Raw genomic sequence first — 7,982 nt, 5'->3', positions numbered from 1 at the left:
TATAATCAATCTAAAATCATAAACTCATATCTTCATTATACACCCCTCTGTAGGGCACAGTAAGCAGCAAACTACATTTCCCCTTCCTCTGTGTGGATACCGACATCTCCCTGACATAAGACACAGGTCGCCATGACTCCACTACCGAAGGGACTAAACAAGTTCTTACATGGTGAACGATGCAAGGGCATTCATATCATAGAAACTATTTCTGTGTGTTAACTATAAACAATCAAGTCAAGTATGATGTACGATTATTCTTTTTTTTTTTTATACTTGATATGTAATTCTAATAAAATATTGACGTAGTAGGTAAATGCAAGAGATAGATAGAAGGAAGGCATGATTGAGTGCGGTAAGAGAGCAAGTGTCGATGATCAGGTTTGTGCCTATAGACTAGGTCTTAATCCAAACCAGACGAGGGCAGCAAAACATCCAAGGTTGCAGAAGGTTTCTCTCAACCCTGGGGGGTGGGGGGAGGGGGGAGGTTCTAAGCCTCCCCTCTGTTGGTCCCCATTTTCTTGCCTGCCGGCCCCCCTGCCTACGACCGTGCCTGTCTTAGGTTGTTCCTCCCTTGACGAATCTTACCCGTCTCTGGCTAGCCAGCCATCTTCCGGGGCCATACAGGGAGATGTAAAGCTGGTAAGTGAGAGAGAAGCCATATTCTTGGAAAAGGTTAGCTTTTTCCTTCTTGGCAGATGTATGCCCTGTGGCTTCCAGGCCCAGCACTTGTCTTGCAGTATCTTTACTTCTTGAAAAATTATGGGATTTGTTGATTTCACGTGTAAGGCACAAATGCTAGTCAAGGGCTGTCATGAGGGAGGGAGGGAGGGAGGGAGGAAGGAAGGAAGGAAGGAGGGAGGGAGGGAGGGAGGGAGGGAGGAAGGAAGGAAGGAAGGAAGGAAGGAAGGAAGGAAGGAAGGAAGGAAGGAAGGAAGGAAGGAAGGAAGGAAGGAAGGAAGAAAAAAAGCTAATAGAAGTAGCAGAGGGAAGGAAGAAAAGATGAGAAGATTGATGAAGTGTCAGACAGGGTTATTCAAGTCAATATTCTCTCGTAACTCTATTTCTATAAAACTCTCCATCACTAGTTTCACTAGCATGGTAACAATAAAAGGGGGGTATTCTCAGTGGAAATGGGGTGGTCAATGTTTGACTGACGGTAGGTTTCGGTACTTTATGCTGAGATCGCCATTGGGCCCCGGCGTGTTCCGTTCTTCAGGAGCACTGTCCTGAAAAGCTCCTGGGAAACTTATGTTCTCATCCTTTCCACACTGCTCGGCAGAGGTTAGTTAACCCTTAGCGAAAAGGCAGGTCAAAGCAAGGCCAAGAGTATAATAAAAAAAAAGCGAAATCAAGGTGGGTAATAGGGGGAGCCGGCTGCAAAGGCCCCTGCTTCGTGGGGGTCTTCTTCCAGCCTGAGTTTTGCTACACAGCTTGAATGGCATGGCTCCCTCAGCCACCCCTTTCTCCAACTTGCTCTCTTTCAATAAAACATAATAAACCTTTCAGGTTGCCTCTCCTCCCTGAGGCCGTCCACACTTCTTCACTCTTTAGGTAACTATCAATAAAACTTGTACTGTGCTTCATGACTGTGTCTCTGCCCTTCGATTCTTGTTGGCGGCGGGGAGGGACCAAAACCGAGCGCAATACACAACGCTTCCCCCTGACAGTTTCACCTACTGCACAGGGAGAGAGACCTCCCCAGATGTGGCTGCCCAAACAACACCGTGAACGTGTGGGATGACACCAAGGACTTCCCGCGGGGAGCGGTGGCGGTGGGGGCCGGGAGCCCCATCGATCTGGAAGATGATGGACGATGAAAACCCGGTCCTAGAACAGCGTTGCTTTAGGAGTGAGTGTGATCTCTGGGCCCACAAGCCAGGGTGGAGGAGCCACCCCCTGCCAGGCCTCCCTCGGCCCTGATCACTCCCTCTGAGCCTGGGTACGGCCTAGGAATGCGAACCGGCGACGAGATCTGCAAAGCGCGTCCGGCCCCTCCCTTCCCCAACCCCTTTGACTCGGATGGTCACACACACACACACACACACACACACACCAACCGCCCTCAGCACCCCCACAGCCCCACCCCGACCCTTCCAGGGAAGACATCTTGTATGGCGTCAGCCTCCACGCCCAGGATTCTCAAAGGGTTCACGGGGTTGCCTGGGTTACGAAAGGGAGGCTGAGTTCGGTCTCCGCTTTCAGGGGCGTATCTCAAGAGATCCCGCCCTTATCCCCCATCCCCCACCCCCACCCCCCGCCATTTGCATGCTGCAGCCTGTGGGTGGGGGAGTTGAAGAGAGACATTCAATGGAGAGAAGCCCCGAGGGGGAAGTCAAATGCTCCCATTGAATTGGACCGGGGGGAAGTTTCTGCATTTGAAAGGAGCGATTGAAGGAAGCCCGCTGAAGTCGATCGTCCCTGACCCTCCCCTCCCCCACTCCCGAGTGAGCCCGGCTGACTCGGTGGGAACCGAAAGCTGGGGGTTTCGTGCCGAGGGGGGGGGGTGAACTAAACTCCTGGTCCCCGGGGAAATTGCACAGGGGAAAAGCCGAGTTGGTATCTCAGACGGAGCGGGGTCAAGGGGATGAGATGCTTGTGGACGACACAGGGAGGGCTGTTCGGTGACCTCCCGCCTTCCCCTTCCTCTGAATGAGAAGAGGGCAGAGGGGAACGGGTGGGGGTGGGGGTGGGGGCGGGACCCGGATGTGACCGTCAGCCTGCCCGGGGACTGAGGCTGGGGGGCGGCGGTGGCGGCGGCGGCCCCGCCCTGCCGCCCCTGGCCGCTCGATCCGTTCGTTCTGGGACCTGCGGGCAAGGGCAAGAAAAACACATGCCCGACAGCGGGGTCGCTTTGGCTAGGCGGACTCACCCCAGCAGCGCGGCTTCATGCCTCACGTCATGGTCGCTCCCACTCCCCCAGCCCACCCCAGCCCCGACTCTAGCCAGGGAGACAGACAGTCAGGAATTTTCTGGTTGAGCCTGGGTCGGTCAGAGACATAGGTCATGGATGCCTCCCCACCCACAAGAAGGTGGAACCACCCACCTGGGAGATGGAGGAGGAGACTTTCGTCCCCACGTGGAGGTGACCCCATCCAAAATCATAATAAAAATAACAACCGTTTTCTTTGGAAGACTTCCTTCCTTCCTTCCTTCCTTGCCCTGCCTTGAGAAAAACCCTCCCTTTCTGTCGTCTCTCTTCTCTCTCTCGTCACTAGGTGGCGTGCTTGCCTGATTCAGAGATCACTTCCTCAAGCCGAGGGGATCTGCTGGCCAGGGACCTTGGCCCAAGTGTGTTTTCGAACAGAACAGTTGATGTTCTAGGGTACCCTTGGTGGGGATGAGCAAAGCCAAACTCCCCTCCTCGCTGACAAGTCCTCAGAACTCTCAGGAGAGCGACCGAGAGGACGGATCTCGGAGACGGAAAGGCTTCTTGAGCCCTGACAGATGCTAGCCAGCCGGGAGGAGGACTGGACTTGAGGCCTGGGATGGGGACGAGAATGGTCTGCTTCGCCAGCAGGCAGGCCCGGTTCACGGGAACGCTATGTCCACCCGCCTCAAGAAACGGGGCGTGGTTAGGAGGGTGCGGGGCCGGGGACACCCGCCTCCAGGGGGAAAAAAAAAAAAAAATAGTCGTTTCCCTTCCCCTGGGACGATGGCTGGCTCCAGCGGGGCGAGCCCGGGAACGGGTGGTTGGTTGGTCAGTCAGTCCATAGACAAGGCTGGTAGACGACTCGTGGGGGATGGCCAGACGCTGGTCCCACACAAGGTGTGTGGGCGGGGGGTGCAGTGGTTCTGGGGTCCGTCTGGACAGTGGCCGCAACGACTGCATGTCAGAAATGTGGAGCTGGCCACTGAGCGACCTGGCCCCTGGCCGGCCTAGCCGGTGGCCAGCGGCATCCTCTCCCTGTCCCCCCGGCCCCCGTTCCGCAGCCCTCTGTCCTGTGGCTTGATTTGGGCTGGCTGTCTCACCCCTTCCTAACCAGCCCCCCACTCCCCCTTTTCGTCACGATCTTTTGTAGAGCTGTAACGTGTGTTTTATGTTTCTATTTTACCTAGGCCCTTTTATGGTCAGGGCATCGTCCGTCCCCTGTTGCTAGGAAAGCTCATTCCCAAGGAGGTCATGCCCCTCGGAGGAGGGCGATTGAAACATGACTTCGGATGAGATGAGATATTCCCGGCCCGTGACAAGTCCAGGGCAGCAACAAGACAAGACGGAAGGAAGGAAGAAATAGGGGAAGAGGAAGGGGGTGGGGGCTGAGGGGAGCGGGGAGGGAGAGCCAGAGAGAGACAGAGACAGAGGGAGAGGGAGAGGGGGAGAGAGGGAGAGAGAGAAGAGGATGAACTATACTATCTATCCGTCAACTGTCCTCATCAGGGATCCTCAATTTCCTTTCCTTAAGGAAGAGCATCTTTTTCAGGGAAAGGCCTAGATGGCTCATTCGCTCTGTCCAGCAGGCAAGCATTGTGCTGTCTGTGGTTTCGTTCCCAGGCTGACATCATGGCGAGGAACAACGGGTACGAAGGTTCCATGAAATAACACCAAGCACCCGTGACGGTAGAGCAACACAGACCGTCGGTAAGACGGTTTTCATCCACGAGCCCCGTGACCCCGACCGTCATTCTGCCGTCTCCCCTAAGTCGGGGTTGGATCCCTCAGGGCCCTTATTGGTATAAGAGCGACAGCCCGATGAAACCCCACCGTTTTAGGCATTTCAGGAGGGTGCCTGGGCTTGAGATTTCCGGGACCCCACGCCTCATGTGCAGTGCTCAGAAGGATGACGACAGGAGAGGAAATCTAAGGGATACGAAGGAGGGTGGTTGTGAATCTCTCAGGACACACAGGCCTGGTCCGGACCCTTAGGTGGAAGCGGTCCGCTCTGCGATGGCAGCGGCGGCTGCTTCCCTTCCTAGTCATGCGGAATCGGAGATGGCAGATCGGGAGTGCCGGACGGACGGGTCACTAGGTGGATTAGCCTTCCCCCTGACCCCACCCCCACCCCCACCCCCACCCCCACCCCCACCCCCACTTTGTAATATTTCATTTCATTTTATTTTATATTTTATTTTGGGGGGTGGGGGTGGGGGGTTTAAAGGTTAGTTAACACGGATCCAGGCGTCGACTCCCTGGGCTCTGGCTCCACGGGGCATCACAGGAAGTACTTGGACATATGTCAACGTGTGAGGTTGGAAAGAACTTCTGTGGGTGGGGGTGAGCTGAGCCGTCTCTTTGGGCAGCACACAAACTGTCCGGGTTGGATTGGGTTTCCCACGGCCCTGACCGACTGTGGATGTCTGCAACCACCCACCCACCCACCCACCCACCAAGGAGCCCGTCTTCATGTCTCTCTGAGTCGGGACCAGGCTGCTTCTGTGTCGCAGAGACATCAGGATGTCGAGCGTCTGACAGCCAGGGGGTTCGGATCGGGTTTGGTGTGCTGGTAGGAGAGAGGCATGCACTGGATCCACCTGGGCCACCAGCTTTATGGATTCGGTGGCTGCTGCCACCTTGGTGGGCCAGTCAGCTAGGGCATGTCCCCAAAGCCCAGGTTTCGTTCCTTCCACGGGAGCCTCCGTTTGGATGACAGCCGTATCGTGGGGTAACAGAATCATCATCGTCAGGGATCCGATGAGACTAGAACGTTCCCGATTTCTAGGAGTTCCACATCATTTCCAAAGCAGTGATGGACCCCTACCTACAAACAGAGCACACAGAAAGCTTTGTAGGCCTATCTTGTCGGACAGTGTTTCCCGTGGAAACTTCACACAATCAAAACCAGTTTAGCCACTTAGAATTGGACTGGAGTAAGTTTGTCTGAAGTATCAACACAGGTTTCTGGTTTCTTCCCTCCCTCCGCCTCCCCCTCGCCCTCTCCTCTCCTCTCCTCTCCTCTCCTCTCCTCTCCTCTCCTCTCCTCTCCTCTCCTCTCCTCTCCCTCCCTCCCCCTCTCCTCTCCAGCTCCCTCTCCCTCTCTTTCTCACTCGCACTTACTTACACACTCCGTAGACTAGGATAACTGTGGTTAGGGTCCGGAGTCGACCACCACCTCTTCAAATAGACAGAAGATAATGCAAGTCACACAGCGAGGTTTATTTCCAGCTAGCTGGGGTCCAAGTGTCTGCCCGACGCAGCGGGTTTCCACAAGGACCCAGAGCACTCAAAGCCAGGGGTTTCTATGGCATTTTCGAAAAGCACTGACTCACAGTAACTTTCCATAAATTTTGGCTTGTGCTACATCCTGGGGGTTAAGCAAAAGCAAGATAAGACCACTCCTCAAATGTTAGGGTGGTTCAGCAAGATAAGCTGACCAGAGTCGCAACCGCCCGCAACCCGGTGTCCATGATTAACTTGTTCTTCAACACCTGTTTATCAAGCCTTACCCAGTTCCTCCTTTCCTGAGTCCTGCACTCAGAAAACGGCTCTTTGGCCCTTAAGATGGCCATTCTCATGCTAATTCATTCCTACACTGTGAAAAAAGATGCTTGGCTGTCTGTGTGCCCAGAGGGACAATGAAAGTCTTCACAGGCAAAATACGGGAGGGGACCCGGTTGCTGGCAAAACTCAGCTCTTTTACTAGGAAGCACACCACACTCCATTTTCTTAACGAATGAAAGACCCAATGAAGGCAACACCCAGCACAGGAAAATCGTTTGAAAAGTCGATGCCTTTAAAGGCAATGCACACACATCACACACAACACACACAACACACACAACACACACACAACACACACAACACACACACACACACAACACACACACACACACACACACACACACACACACACACACACACACACACACACACACACACACACACCAGCCCTTTCACAGTCTCTCACATAGGAAGAGCAGACCAATAGTCCCAGGACACTTTGTCTTCCTGACACAGAGAAAACTAGATTTTATTCTTGTGCCAGCTTACTTCTGCTATTAAAAATCATCTTAAAGAAACTCATTTAGATCGTAGCTGGCCTGATCACACACGTCGATTCTTTTCCCAAGGTTCCTTTTCACAGCCCTTCTGCAACTTTCTTCTTTATGTTCAGCTTTCGTCCAAAGATTTCCTTTTTTCAGGAACCAGCCTCTCACACTTTTAGGACACCATTTCTTTTCCTCTCTCAATTCCTCTCTTCCTTCCCTCTTTCCTTTCTGCCACCAGCCCCTCCCTCTCCCTCCAACCCCCTTCCTCCTCCCCTCCCCCCCCCAGTGAAAATGCATTTCTGTGTCTCATACCTTCTTTGACTGAAAGCATAAAGCATACGTCCCACTTTTCCTGCATACAGAGATGTTTCCTGTATTTATTATTGCCAGTGGCTTTTGTGACACTTAGAAGGATTCTTAGCTTGCCGAGACATCACTTCCTGTTTTTTTTTTCCCCCTTAATCTATAAAATTTTGGTTTCTGTTGTTAAGTAGCAAGCATATCAAAAATGTGTGGAGAACGACCACCACTCAGCTTTCATAAACCCACTTTTCTCATATGGAATATGTTTTCAGGAAGAAGTAACACGTGGCAGAGGCGATGGAGGCCTCCCGTGCATCACTTGAGCCCATTTGCCTCCTGTTTCTGCGGAGGTAAACATGAGCCAGATTGGGGTGTTCACCCTTCCCGTGTGTGTTCTTAGGCTTTTAGTATATGTGTCACAGCAGTCTTGCTTGGCATGTTCTGAAACGACGAAACCTTCTCACAGGGCACATCGCTTGGCCATTTCTTAACTCATCATGGTTCCTGAGGGGAAGCCAAAGTAATACACGTACCTTGTACTCATTCGTGTCGGCAACCAAAGATGACAAACAAACCTCTTGCACGGTCCATTTGCTAATGGGCACTGGTTCCAGGGTTCCACAGTTAAAACAGCAGTACTGCAGTGAACTTTCTGGACACGTCTCCGTGAGGAGAGTTGGCATGGCGAGAATGACCGTCGCCTACGATGCCCACAGGATGGGTGAGTGCATTGGCATCTCCAAATAAACTAGGTG

The sequence above is a fragment of the Manis pentadactyla genome, chromosome 18 (assembly GCF_030020395.1).
Source record: "Manis pentadactyla isolate mManPen7 chromosome 18, mManPen7.hap1, whole genome shotgun sequence".
Classification (NCBI taxonomy): domain Eukaryota; kingdom Metazoa; phylum Chordata; class Mammalia; order Pholidota; family Manidae; genus Manis; species Manis pentadactyla.
The sequence above is the reverse complement of the archived record's forward strand: the minus strand, read 5'-3'. Positions refer to the sequence as shown.